Genomic DNA, 11139 nt, shown 5'->3' on the forward strand with positions numbered 1-11139 from the left:
CACTATCTATAGGCTGGTCTGCAGCGAGTAAGAGGCGGCAAAACATTAATGTAAGGGCGCGTGGCAAAAGTACTCATACGCGAAATTAAAAGCCTGCTGCGGTGGCCGGGAATCGAACCCGGATCAACTGCTTGGAAGGCAACTATGCTGACCATTACACCACCACCGCACAAGCGAGCGCCCCGACGCCGCGCGGTGTCGGCTTCCCGCCTGTCGGCAGCGGCCGAAGGTGATCGTACCTGCAGGCGCATTTCGAGGTAGGCTAGGGGAACACATCCAGTTGCATTCGGACGGCGTATCCACGCACACTTCGCATCCTTTGGCAAGAGTCGGCGCCGGCGACGCAAGAGTACGCAGAGGACCGCGTTCTGGCGGCATTTTTAAGCAGTGCAGTGCAGGATTCAGCGTCTGCAGCATCTTCTCGACAGAATGCTACGGCGCTCGACGGCAGTCCCACTTTCCCTTGCGACATGCGCTCGGGAAGCAGCGTGAACGTACTACCGCCCCGAGCATCGGTGGTTCAGTGGTAGAATGCTCGCCTGCCACGCGGGCGGCCCGGGTTCGATTCCCGGCCGATGCATCATTTTGCTTTTCCCGCGATAGTGCTGCCGTGTGGCTTTCGCGCTTGAGATGCACGATCCACAAGAATATATAGCTGGATTCCCTTGAGAAGAACCGAGAACGCAGCACTCGCGGGTCCCCACTAGGACGCTCGCATCATGTTCTACAGACTAGCGCCGGCCTGGCCTCACAAGTTGCTGTGTCCAGGTGCCTCCGAGGCACTGAACTTTAACGACAAGGAGTGCTGCCTATCGTTGCAACAGCTGCAGCAACACCGCAATCAAATGGGCCGGCAATGCACGTGTAGTAACAGAACACGTTATCCAGGAAGTACAGTGTCTCTACGTCTAATATTGGGTACGGGGTTTACCTATTTTCGAGGGCAAGCGGTGCACCCGTGCCTCGGTAGCGCAGTAGGCAGCGCGTAAGTCTCATAATCTTAAGGTCGTGAGTTCGATCCTCACCCGGGGCATTTAATTTTCTGTGACTGATGGTGGTGCTGTTGCTAGGGCACCAACTTATTTCTTGATTGTTATCCACGACGTTTCAACGCTTCAGCGGGAAAATGTTTACTCCCTGTTATTGCTACTTACAGCTTCCCTTTTCCTCTTCTCCCAGCAGAGCATGAAGCCAAAAGCATTGCTCTGAGACGTTTGAGGTGTGCGCCTTGCCAGTCAGTATGCGCAAAGATGCTCGCAAAGAGAGAAGGGCGACGACGCGGGACTCGACACGAAATGCGCCAAGCGACCGTCCGAAGCGTCGAGTGAGCGCCCACGTCCGGTGTGGTCTGGTGGCTAGGATACCTGGCTTTCACCCAGGAGGCCCGGGTTCAATTCCCGGTACCGGAACGGAATTTTTCCCACACGAATCGTGACAAGTTTGAGCTGTCCGAACTGCCGTTTCCCGTCCTGCTCGCAATATAGCTACTGTTTCGTGAGCGTTAGCAGGATACAGACAAGGGAAGCAGACACACGACGACCATAGAAATGACGTATGGCTTCATGCCACATGTTTCGAGCGTAGGGCTGAGCATCTGCGTCCGTCGAGGCCCGTTAGCTCAGTTGGTTAGAGCGTCGTGCTAATAACGCGAAGGTCGTGGGTTCGATCCCCCCACGGGCCATTACGCTTTTACTACCACGAAAAGGCAGCGCCGATTTCAGCTGGCGAGTGTGATGACCAAAAGATCATCACTCTGCGTGGAAGCCGACAGACAGAGGATCCGACCCGACTTGTCGGGAAGCGCTACAGCATTCACTCGGCAATGGCCATCATATGTTGAATACACTGGTTCTCATACGATAAAGAGAAAATGAAAGAAAGTGTCCGATTGCCGATATGTAACAACTTTGGCCCTTGTCAGTACTTGGGCGGGTGAGCGCATGGGAACACAGGGTGCTGTTGGCAGTTTCGCTTCCTATTTTTCTTTCTCCTTTGTTTTCGGAGCTACAGCCCGATTCGGTCAGGGAGACGCCACCGTGAAATGAAGGGGCGTGCTGTGTGTCCATCGCCTCGCCTCGCCTCTCCTTACCTCTCTCAGTCGTTTCTCGTGCTTGTCGTTTTGATATAGGCCGATTGGAGAGCGTCAGCTCTCGCGTCAGCTGAGCAAAGTCGAGACAAGTCGAGACACACTATCTATAGGCTGGTCTGCAGCGAGTAAGAGGCGGCAAAACATTAATGTAAGGGCGCGTGGCAAAAGTACTCATACGCGAAATTAAAAGCCTGCTGCGGTGGCCGGGAATCGAACCCGGATCAACTGCTTGGAAGGCAACTATGCTGACCATTACACCACCACCGCACAAGCGAGCGCCCCGACGCCGCGCGGTGTCGGCTTCCCGCCTGTCGGCAGCGGCCGAAGGTGATCGTACCTGCAGGCGCATTTCGAGGTAGGCTAGGGGAACACATCCAGTTGCATTCGGACGGCGTATCCACGCACACTTCGCATCCTTTGGCAAGAGTCGGCGCCGGCGACGCAAGAGTACGCAGAGGACCGCGTTCTGGCGGCATTTTTAAGCAGTGCAGTGCAGGATTCAGCGTCTGCAGCATCTTCTCGACAGAATGCTACGGCGCTCGACGGCAGTCCCACTTTCCCTTGCGACATGCGCTCGGGAAGCAGCGTGAACGTACTACCGCCCCGAGCATCGGTGGTTCAGTGGTAGAATGCTCGCCTGCCACGCGGGCGGCCCGGGTTCGATTCCCGGCCGATGCATCATTTTGCTTTTCCCGCGATAGTGCTGCCGTGTGGCTTTCGCGCTTGAGATGCACGATCCACAAGAATATATAGCTGGATTCCCTTGAGAAGAACCGAGAACGCAGCACTCGCGGGTCCCCACTAGGACGCTCGCATCATGTTCTACAGACTAGCGCCGGCCTGGCCTCACAAGTTGCTGTGTCCAGGTGCCTCCGAGGCACTGAACTTTAACGACAAGGAGTGCTGCCTATCGTTGCAACAGCTGCAGCAACACCGCAATCAAATGGGCCGGCAATGCACGTGTAGTAACAGAACACGTTATCCAGGAAGTACAGTGTCTCTACGTCTAATATTGGGTACGGGGTTTACCTATTTTCGAGGGCAAGCGGTGCACCCGTGCCTCGGTAGCGCAGTAGGCAGCGCGTAAGTCTCATAATCTTAAGGTCGTGAGTTCGATCCTCACCCGGGGCATTTAATTTTCTGTGACTGATGGTGGTGCTGTTGCTAGGGCACCAACTTATTTCTTGATTGTTATCCACGACGTTTCAACGCTTCAGCGGGAAAATGTTTACTCCCTGTTATTGCTACTTACAGCTTCCCTTTTCCTCTTCTCCCAGCAGAGCATGAAGCCAAAAGCATTGCTCTGAGACGTTTGAGGTGTGCGCCTTGCCAGTCAGTATGCGCAAAGATGCTCGCAAAGAGAGAAGGGCGACGACGCGGGACTCGACACGAAATGCGCCAAGCGACCGTCCGAAGCGTCGAGTGAGCGCCCACGTCCGGTGTGGTCTGGTGGCTAGGATACCTGGCTTTCACCCAGGAGGCCCGGGTTCAATTCCCGGTACCGGAACGGAATTTTTCCCACACGAATCGTGACAAGTTTGAGCTGTCCGAACTGCCGTTTCCCGTCCTGCTCGCAATATAGCTACTGTTTCGTGAGCGTTAGCAGGATACAGACAAGGGAAGCAGACACACGACGACCATAGAAATGACGTATGGCTTCATGCCACATGTTTCGAGCGTAGGGCTGAGCATCTGCGTCCGTCGAGGCCCGTTAGCTCAGTTGGTTAGAGCGTCGTGCTAATAACGCGAAGGTCGTGGGTTCGATCCCCCCACGGGCCATTACGCTTTTACTACCACGAAAAGGCAGCGCCGATTTCAGCTGGCGAGTGTGATGACCAAAAGATCATCACTCTGCGTGGAAGCCGACAGACAGAGGATCCGACCCGACTTGTCGGGAAGCGCTACAGCATTCACTCGGCAATGGCCATCATATGTTGAATACACTGGTTCTCATACGATAAAGAGAAAATGAAAGAAAGTGTCCGATTGCCGATATGTAACAACTTTGGCCCTTGTCAGTACTTGGGCGGGTGAGCGCATGGGAACACAGGGTGCTGTTGGCAGTTTCGCTTCCTATTTTTCTTTCTCCTTTGTTTTCGGAGCTACAGCCCGATTCGGTCAGGGAGACGCCACCGTGAAATGAAGGGGCGTGCTGTGTGTCCATCGCCTCGCCTCGCCTCTCCTTACCTCTCTCAGTCGTTTCTCGTGCTTGTCGTTTTGATATAGGCCGATTGGAGAGCGTCAGCTCTCGCGTCAGCTGAGCAAAGTCGAGACAAGTCGAGACACACTATCTATAGGCTGGTCTGCAGCGAGTAAGAGGCGGCAAAACATTAATGTAAGGGCGCGTGGCAAAAGTACTCATACGCGAAATTAAAAGCCTGCTGCGGTGGCCGGGAATCGAACCCGGATCAACTGCTTGGAAGGCAACTATGCTGACCATTACACCACCACCGCACAAGCGAGCGCCCCGACGCCGCGCGGTGTCGGCTTCCCGCCTGTCGGCAGCGGCCGAAGGTGATCGTACCTGCAGGCGCATTTCGAGGTAGGCTAGGGGAACACATCCAGTTGCATTCGGACGGCGTATCCACGCACACTTCGCATCCTTTGGCAAGAGTCGGCGCCGGCGACGCAAGAGTACGCAGAGGACCGCGTTCTGGCGGCATTTTTAAGCAGTGCAGTGCAGGATTCAGCGTCTGCAGCATCTTCTCGACAGAATGCTACGGCGCTCGACGGCAGTCCCACTTTCCCTTGCGACATGCGCTCGGGAAGCAGCGTGAACGTACTACCGCCCCGAGCATCGGTGGTTCAGTGGTAGAATGCTCGCCTGCCACGCGGGCGGCCCGGGTTCGATTCCCGGCCGATGCATCATTTTGCTTTTCCCGCGATAGTGCTGCCGTGTGGCTTTCGCGCTTGAGATGCACGATCCACAAGAATATATAGCTGGATTCCCTTGAGAAGAACCGAGAACGCAGCACTCGCGGGTCCCCACTAGGACGCTCGCATCATGTTCTACAGACTAGCGCCGGCCTGGCCTCACAAGTTGCTGTGTCCAGGTGCCTCCGAGGCACTGAACTTTAACGACAAGGAGTGCTGCCTATCGTTGCAACAGCTGCAGCAACACCGCAATCAAATGGGCCGGCAATGCACGTGTAGTAACAGAACACGTTATCCAGGAAGTACAGTGTCTCTACGTCTAATATTGGGTACGGGGTTTACCTATTTTCGAGGGCAAGCGGTGCACCCGTGCCTCGTAGCGCAGTAGGCAGCGCGTAAGTCTCATAATCTTAAGGTCGTGAGTTCGATCCTCACCCGGGGCATTTAATTTTCTGTGACTGATGGTGGTGCTGTTGCTAGGGCACCAACTTATTTCTTGATTGTTATCCACGACGTTTCAACGCTTCAGCGGGAAAATGTTTACCTCCCTGTTATTGCTACTTACAGCTTCCCTTTTCCTCTTCTCCCAGCAGAGCATGAAGCCAAAAGCATTGCTCTGAGACGTTTGAGGTGTGCGCCTTGCCAGTCAGTATGCGCAAAGATGCTCGCAAAGAGAGAAGGGCGACGACGCGGGACTCGACACGAAATGCGCCAAGCGACCGTCCGAAGCGTCGAGTGAGCGCCCACGTCCGGTGTGGTCTGGTGGCTAGGATACCTGGCTTTCACCCAGGAGGCCCGGGTTCAATTCCCGGTACCGGAACGGAATTTTTCCCACACGAATCGTGACAAGTTTGAGCTGTCCGAACTGCCGTTTCCCGTCTGCTCGCAATATAGCTACTGTTTCGTGAGCGTTAGCAGGATACAGACAAGGGAAGCAGACACACGACGACCATAGAAATGACGTATGGCTTCATGCCACATGTTTCGAGCGTAGGGCTGAGCATCTGCGTCCGTCGAGGCCCGTTAGCTCAGTTGGTTAGAGCGTCGTGCTAATAACGCGAAGGTCGTGGGTTCGATCCCCCCACGGGCCATTACGCTTTTACTACCACGAAAGGCAGCGCCGATTTCAGCTGGCGAGCTGTGATGACCAAAAGATCATCACTCTGCGTGGAAGCCGACAGACAGAGGATCCGACCCGACTTGTCGGGAAGCGCTACAGCATTCACTCGGCAATGGCCATCATATGTTGAATACACTGGTTCTCTATACGATAAAGAGAAAATGAAAGAAAGTGTCCGATTGCCGATATGTAACAACTTTGGCCCTTGTCAGTACTTGGGCGGGTGAGCGCATGGGAACACAGGGTGCTGTTGGCAGTTTCGCTTCCTATTTTTCTTTCTCCTTTGTTTTCGGAGCTACAGCCCGATTCGGTCAGGGAGACGCCACCGTGAAAATGAAGGGGCGTGCTGTGTGGTCCATCGCCTCGCCTCGCCTCTCCTTACCTCTCTCAGTCGTTTCTCGTGCTTGTCGTTTTGATATAGGCCGATTGGAGAGCGTCAGCTCTCGCGTCAGCTGAGCAAAGTCGAGACAAGTCGAGACACACTATCTATAGGCTGGTCTGCAGCGAGTAAGAGGCGGCAAAACATTAATGTAAGGGGCGCGTGGCAAAAGTACTCATACGCGAAATTAAAAGCCTGCTGCGGTGGCCGGGAATCGAACCCGGATCAACTGCTTGGAAGGCAACTATGCTGACCATTACACCACCACCGCACAAGCGAGCGCCCCGACGCCGCGCGGTGTCGGCTTCCCGCCTGTCGGCAGCGGCCGAAGGTGATCGTACCTGCAGGCGCATTTCGAGGTAGGCTAGGGGAACACATCCAGTTGCATTCGGACGGCGTATCCACGCACACTTCGCATCCTTTGGCAAGAGTCGGGCGCCGGCGACGCAAGAGTACGCAGAGGACCCGCGTTCTGGCGGCATTTTTAAGCAGTGCAGTGCAGGATTCAGCGTCTGCAGCAGTCTTCTCGACAGAATGCTACGGCGCTCGACGGCAGTCCCACTTTCCCTTGCGACATGCGCTCGGGAAGCAGCGTGAACGTACTACCGCCCCGAGCATCGGTGGTTCAGTGGTAGAATGCTCGCCTGCCACGCGGGCGGCCCGGGTTCGATTCCCGGCCGATGCATCATTTTGCTTTTCCCGCGATAGTGCTGCCGTGTGGCTTTCGCGCTTGAGATGCACGATCCACAAGAATATATAGCTGGATTCCCTTGAGAAGACCGAGAACGCAGCACTCGCGGGTCCCACTAGGACGCTCGCATCATGTTCTACAGACTAGCGCCGGCCTGGCCTCACAAGTTGCTGTGTCCAGGTGCCTCCGAGGCACTGAACTTTAACGACAAGGAGTGCTGCCTATCGTTGCAACAGCTGCAGCAACACCGCAATCAAATGGGCCGGCAATGCACGTGTAGTAACAGAACACGTTATCCAGGAAGTACAGTTTCTCTACGTCTAATATTGGGTACGGGGTTTACCTATTTTCGAGGGCAAGCGGTGCACCCGTGCCTCGGTAGCGCAGTAGGCAGCGCGTAAGTCTCATAATCTTAAGGTCGTGAGTTCGATCCTCACCCGGGGCATTTAATTTTCTGTGACTGATGGTGGTGCTGTTGCTAGGGCACCAACTTATTTCTTGATTGTTATCCACGACGTTTCAACGCTTCAGCGGGAAAATGTTTACTTCCCTGTTATTGCTACTTACAGCTTCCCTTTTCCTCTTCTCCCAGCAGAGCATGAAGCCAAAAGCATTGCTCTGAGACGTTTGAGGTGTGCGCCTTGCCAGTCAGTATGCGCAAAGATGCTCGCAAAGAGAGAAGGGCGACGACGCGGGACTCGACACGAAATGCGCCAAGCGACCGTCCGAAGCGTCGAGTGAGCGCCCACGTCCGGTGTGGTCTGGTGGCTAGGATACCTGGCTTTCACCCAGGAGGCCCGGGTTCAATTCCCGGTACCGGAACGGAATTTTTCCCACACGAATCGTGACAAGTTTGAGCTGTCCGAACTGCCGTTTCCCGTCCTGCTCGCAATATAGCTACTGTTTCGTGAGCGTTAGCAGGATACAGACAAGGGAAGCAGACACACGACGACCATAGAAATGACGTATGCTTCATGCCACATGTTTCGAGCGTAGGGCTGAGCATCTGCGTCCGTCGAGGCCCGTTAGCTCAGTTGGTTAGAGCGTCGTGCTAATAACGCGAAGGTCGTGGGTTCGATCCCCCCACGGGCCATTACGCTTTTACTACCACGAAAAGGCAGCGCCGATTTCAGCTGGCGAGTGTGACTGACCAAAAGATCATCACTCTGCGTGGAAGCCGACAGACAGAGGATCCGACCCGACTTGTCGGGAAGCGCTACAGCATTCACTCGGCAATGGCCATCATATGTTGAATACACTGGTTCTCATACGATAAAGAGAAAATGAAAGAAAGTGTCCGATTGCCGATATGTAACAACTTTGGCCCTTGTCAGTACTTGGGCGGGTGAGCGCATGGGAACACAGGGTGCTGTTGGCAGTTTCGCTTCCCTATTTTTCTTTCTCCTTTGTTTTCGGAGCTACAGCCCGATTCGGTCAGGGAGACGCCACCGTGAAATGAAGGGGCGTGCTGTGTGTCCATCGCCTCGCCTCGCCTCTCCTTACCTCTCTCAGTCGTTTCTCGTGCTTGTCGTTTTGATATAGGCCGATTGAGAGCGTCAGCTCTCGCGTCAGCTGAGCAAAGTCGAGACAAGTCGAGACACACTATCTATAGGCTGGTCTGCAGCGAGTAAGAGGCGGCAAAACATTAATGTAAGGGCGGCGTGGCAAAAGTACTCATACGCGAAATTAAAAGCCTGCTGCGGTGGCCGGGAATCGAACCCGGATCAACTGCTTGGAAGGCAACTATGCTGACCATTACACCACACCGCACAAGCGAGCGCCCCGACGCCGCGCGGTGTCGGCTTCCCGCCTGTCGGCAGCGGCCGAAGGTGATCGTACCTGCAGGCGCATTTCGAGGTAGGCTAGGGGAACACATCCAGTTGCATTCGGACGGCGTATCCACGCACACTTCGCATCCTTTGGCAAGAGTCGGCGCCGGCGACGCAAGAGTACGCAGAGGACCGCGTTCTGGCGGCATTTTTAAGCAGTGCAGTGCAGGATTCAGCGTCTGCAGCATCTTCTCGACAGAATGCTACGGCGCTCGACGGCAGTCCCCACTTTCCCTTGCGACATGCGCTCGGGAAGCAGCGTGAACGTACTACCGCCCCGAGCATCGGTGGTTCAGTGGTAGAATGCTCGCCTGCCACGCGGGCGGCCCGGGTTCGATTCCCGGCCGATGCATCATTTTGCTTTTCCCGCGATAGTGCTGCCGTGTGGCTTTCGCGCTTGAGATGCACGATCCACAAGAATATATAGCTGGATTCCCTTGAGAAGAACCGAGAACGCAGCACTCGCGGGTCCCACTAGGACGCTCGCATCATGTTCTACAGACTAGCGCCGGCCTGGCCTCACAAGTTGCTGTGTCCAGGTGCCTCCGAGGCACTGAACTTTAACGACAAGGAGTGCTGCCTATCGTTGCAACAGCTGCAGCAACACCGCAATCAAATGGGCGGCAATGCACGTGTAGTAACAGAACACGTTATCCAGGAAGTACAGTGTCTCTACGTCTAATATTGGGTACGGGGTTTACCTATTTTCGAGGGCAAGCGGTGCACCCGTGCCTCGGTAGCGCAGTAGGCAGCGCGTAAGTCTCATAATCTTAAGGTCGTGAGTTCGATCCTCACCCGGGGCATTTAATTTTCTGTGACTGATGGTGGTGCTGTTGCTAGGGCACCAACTTAATTTCTTGATTGTTATCCACGACGTTTCAACGCTTCAGCGGGAAAATGTTTACTCCCTGTTATTGCTACTTACAGCTTCCTTTTCCTCTTCTCCCAGCAGAGCATGAAGCCAAAAGCATTGCTCTGAGACGTTTGAGGTGTGCGCCTTGCCAGTCAGTATGCGCAAAGATGCTCGCAAAGAGAGAAGGGCGACGACGCGGGACTCGACACGAAATGCGCCAAGCGACCGTCCGAAGCGTCGAGTGAGCGCCCACGTCCGGTGTGGTCTGGTGGCTAGGATACCTGGCTTTCACCCAGGAGGCCGGGTTCAATTCCCGGTACCGGAACGGAATTTTTCCCACACGAATCGTGACAAGTTTGAGCTGTCCGAACTGCCGTTTCCCGTCCTGCTCGCAATATAGCTACTGTTTCGTGAGCGTTAGCAGGATACAGACAAGGGAAGCAGACACACGACGACCATAGAAATGACGTATGGCTTCATGCACATGTTTCGAGCGTAGGGCTGAGCATCTGCGTCCGTCGAGGCCCGTTAGCTCAGTTGGTTAGAGCGTCGTGCTAATAACGCGAAGGTCGTGGGTTCGATCCCCCCACGGGCCATTACGCTTTTACTACCACGAAAAGGCAGCGCCGATTTCAGCTGGCGAGTGTGATGACCAAAAGATCATCACTCTGCGTGGAAGCCGACAGACAGAGGATCCGACCCGACTTGTCGGGAAGCGCTACAGCATTCACTCGGCAATGGCCATCATATGTTGAATACACTGGTTCTCATACGATAAAGAGAAAATGAAAGAAAGTGTCCGATTGCCGATATGTAACAACTTTGGCCCTTGTCAGTACTTGGGCGGGTGAGCGCATGGGAACACAGGGTGCTGTTGGCAGTTTCGGCTTCCTAATTTTTCTTTCTCCTTTGTTTTCGGAGCTACAGCCCGATTCGGTCAGGGAGACGCCACCGTGAAATGAAGGGGCGTGCTGTGTGTCCATCGCCTCGCCTCGCCTCTCCTTACCTCTCTCAGGTCGTTCTCGTGCTTGTCGTTTGATATAGGCCGATTGGAGAGCGTCAGCTCTCGCGTCAGCTGAGCAAAGTCGAGACAAGTCGAGACACACTATCTATAGGCTGGTCTGCAGCGAGTAAGAGGCGGCAAAACATTAATGTAAGGGCGCGTGGCAAAAGTACTCATACGCGAAATTAAAAGCCTGCTGCGGTGGCCGGGAATCGAACCCGGATCAACTGCTTGGAAGGCAACTATGCTGACCATTACACCACCACCGCACAAGCGAGCGCCCCGACGCCGCGCGGTGTCG

At 54.9% G+C, this 11139-nt stretch overlaps 26 non-coding genes across 26 annotated transcripts; 20 read left to right on the plus strand and 6 right to left on the minus strand.

Annotated features, from left to right (window-relative positions):
* Positions 1-97: 97 nt before the first annotated feature.
* Positions 98-169, minus strand: Trnag-ucc (transfer RNA glycine (anticodon UCC)). Its single transcript has one exon. It is a non-coding gene; the product is annotated as a tRNA-Gly (tRNA).
* Positions 170-509: 340 nt separating this feature from the next.
* Positions 510-580, plus strand: Trnag-gcc (transfer RNA glycine (anticodon GCC)). The gene has a single exon. It is a non-coding gene; the product is annotated as a tRNA-Gly (tRNA).
* A 380-nt stretch (positions 581-960) lies between these two features.
* On the plus strand, positions 961-1033 carry Trnam-cau (transfer RNA methionine (anticodon CAU)). The gene has a single exon. It is a non-coding gene; the product is annotated as a tRNA-Met (tRNA).
* A 304-nt stretch (positions 1034-1337) lies between these two features.
* On the plus strand, positions 1338-1409 carry Trnae-uuc (transfer RNA glutamic acid (anticodon UUC)). The gene has a single exon. It is a non-coding gene; the product is annotated as a tRNA-Glu (tRNA).
* A 198-nt stretch (positions 1410-1607) lies between these two features.
* Trnai-aau (transfer RNA isoleucine (anticodon AAU)) lies at positions 1608-1681 on the plus strand. Its single transcript has one exon. It is a non-coding gene; the product is annotated as a tRNA-Ile (tRNA).
* A 603-nt stretch (positions 1682-2284) lies between these two features.
* On the minus strand, positions 2285-2356 carry Trnag-ucc (transfer RNA glycine (anticodon UCC)). The gene has a single exon. It is a non-coding gene; the product is annotated as a tRNA-Gly (tRNA).
* A 340-nt stretch (positions 2357-2696) lies between these two features.
* On the plus strand, positions 2697-2767 carry Trnag-gcc (transfer RNA glycine (anticodon GCC)). The gene has a single exon. It is a non-coding gene; the product is annotated as a tRNA-Gly (tRNA).
* A 380-nt stretch (positions 2768-3147) lies between these two features.
* On the plus strand, positions 3148-3220 carry Trnam-cau (transfer RNA methionine (anticodon CAU)). The gene has a single exon. It is a non-coding gene; the product is annotated as a tRNA-Met (tRNA).
* Positions 3221-3524: 304 nt separating this feature from the next.
* On the plus strand, positions 3525-3596 carry Trnae-uuc (transfer RNA glutamic acid (anticodon UUC)). The gene has a single exon. It is a non-coding gene; the product is annotated as a tRNA-Glu (tRNA).
* A 198-nt stretch (positions 3597-3794) lies between these two features.
* Positions 3795-3868, plus strand: Trnai-aau (transfer RNA isoleucine (anticodon AAU)). The gene has a single exon. It is a non-coding gene; the product is annotated as a tRNA-Ile (tRNA).
* Positions 3869-4471: 603 nt separating this feature from the next.
* On the minus strand, positions 4472-4543 carry Trnag-ucc (transfer RNA glycine (anticodon UCC)). The gene has a single exon. It is a non-coding gene; the product is annotated as a tRNA-Gly (tRNA).
* A 340-nt stretch (positions 4544-4883) lies between these two features.
* Trnag-gcc (transfer RNA glycine (anticodon GCC)) lies at positions 4884-4954 on the plus strand. Its single transcript has one exon. It is a non-coding gene; the product is annotated as a tRNA-Gly (tRNA).
* A 379-nt stretch (positions 4955-5333) lies between these two features.
* Positions 5334-5407, plus strand: Trnam-cau (transfer RNA methionine (anticodon CAU)). Its single transcript has one exon. It is a non-coding gene; the product is annotated as a tRNA-Met (tRNA).
* Positions 5408-5711: 304 nt separating this feature from the next.
* On the plus strand, positions 5712-5783 carry Trnae-uuc (transfer RNA glutamic acid (anticodon UUC)). Its single transcript has one exon. It is a non-coding gene; the product is annotated as a tRNA-Glu (tRNA).
* A 197-nt stretch (positions 5784-5980) lies between these two features.
* Trnai-aau (transfer RNA isoleucine (anticodon AAU)) lies at positions 5981-6054 on the plus strand. The gene has a single exon. It is a non-coding gene; the product is annotated as a tRNA-Ile (tRNA).
* A 607-nt stretch (positions 6055-6661) lies between these two features.
* Positions 6662-6733, minus strand: Trnag-ucc (transfer RNA glycine (anticodon UCC)). The gene has a single exon. It is a non-coding gene; the product is annotated as a tRNA-Gly (tRNA).
* Positions 6734-7076: 343 nt separating this feature from the next.
* On the plus strand, positions 7077-7147 carry Trnag-gcc (transfer RNA glycine (anticodon GCC)). Its single transcript has one exon. It is a non-coding gene; the product is annotated as a tRNA-Gly (tRNA).
* Positions 7148-7525: 378 nt separating this feature from the next.
* Trnam-cau (transfer RNA methionine (anticodon CAU)) lies at positions 7526-7598 on the plus strand. The gene has a single exon. It is a non-coding gene; the product is annotated as a tRNA-Met (tRNA).
* Positions 7599-7903: 305 nt separating this feature from the next.
* Positions 7904-7975, plus strand: Trnae-uuc (transfer RNA glutamic acid (anticodon UUC)). Its single transcript has one exon. It is a non-coding gene; the product is annotated as a tRNA-Glu (tRNA).
* A 197-nt stretch (positions 7976-8172) lies between these two features.
* Positions 8173-8246, plus strand: Trnai-aau (transfer RNA isoleucine (anticodon AAU)). The gene has a single exon. It is a non-coding gene; the product is annotated as a tRNA-Ile (tRNA).
* Positions 8247-8850: 604 nt separating this feature from the next.
* Trnag-ucc (transfer RNA glycine (anticodon UCC)) lies at positions 8851-8923 on the minus strand. The gene has a single exon. It is a non-coding gene; the product is annotated as a tRNA-Gly (tRNA).
* A 340-nt stretch (positions 8924-9263) lies between these two features.
* On the plus strand, positions 9264-9334 carry Trnag-gcc (transfer RNA glycine (anticodon GCC)). The gene has a single exon. It is a non-coding gene; the product is annotated as a tRNA-Gly (tRNA).
* Positions 9335-9712: 378 nt separating this feature from the next.
* Positions 9713-9785, plus strand: Trnam-cau (transfer RNA methionine (anticodon CAU)). The gene has a single exon. It is a non-coding gene; the product is annotated as a tRNA-Met (tRNA).
* Positions 9786-10089: 304 nt separating this feature from the next.
* Positions 10090-10160, plus strand: Trnae-uuc (transfer RNA glutamic acid (anticodon UUC)). The gene has a single exon. It is a non-coding gene; the product is annotated as a tRNA-Glu (tRNA).
* Positions 10161-10357: 197 nt separating this feature from the next.
* On the plus strand, positions 10358-10431 carry Trnai-aau (transfer RNA isoleucine (anticodon AAU)). Its single transcript has one exon. It is a non-coding gene; the product is annotated as a tRNA-Ile (tRNA).
* Positions 10432-11035: 604 nt separating this feature from the next.
* Positions 11036-11107, minus strand: Trnag-ucc (transfer RNA glycine (anticodon UCC)). The gene has a single exon. It is a non-coding gene; the product is annotated as a tRNA-Gly (tRNA).
* Between the last annotated feature and the right edge of the window lie 32 nt (positions 11108-11139).

The sequence above is a fragment of the Schistocerca cancellata genome, chromosome 2 (genome assembly GCF_023864275.1).
Source record: "Schistocerca cancellata isolate TAMUIC-IGC-003103 chromosome 2, iqSchCanc2.1, whole genome shotgun sequence".
NCBI classification, from domain to species: Eukaryota; Metazoa; Arthropoda; class Insecta; order Orthoptera; family Acrididae; genus Schistocerca; species Schistocerca cancellata.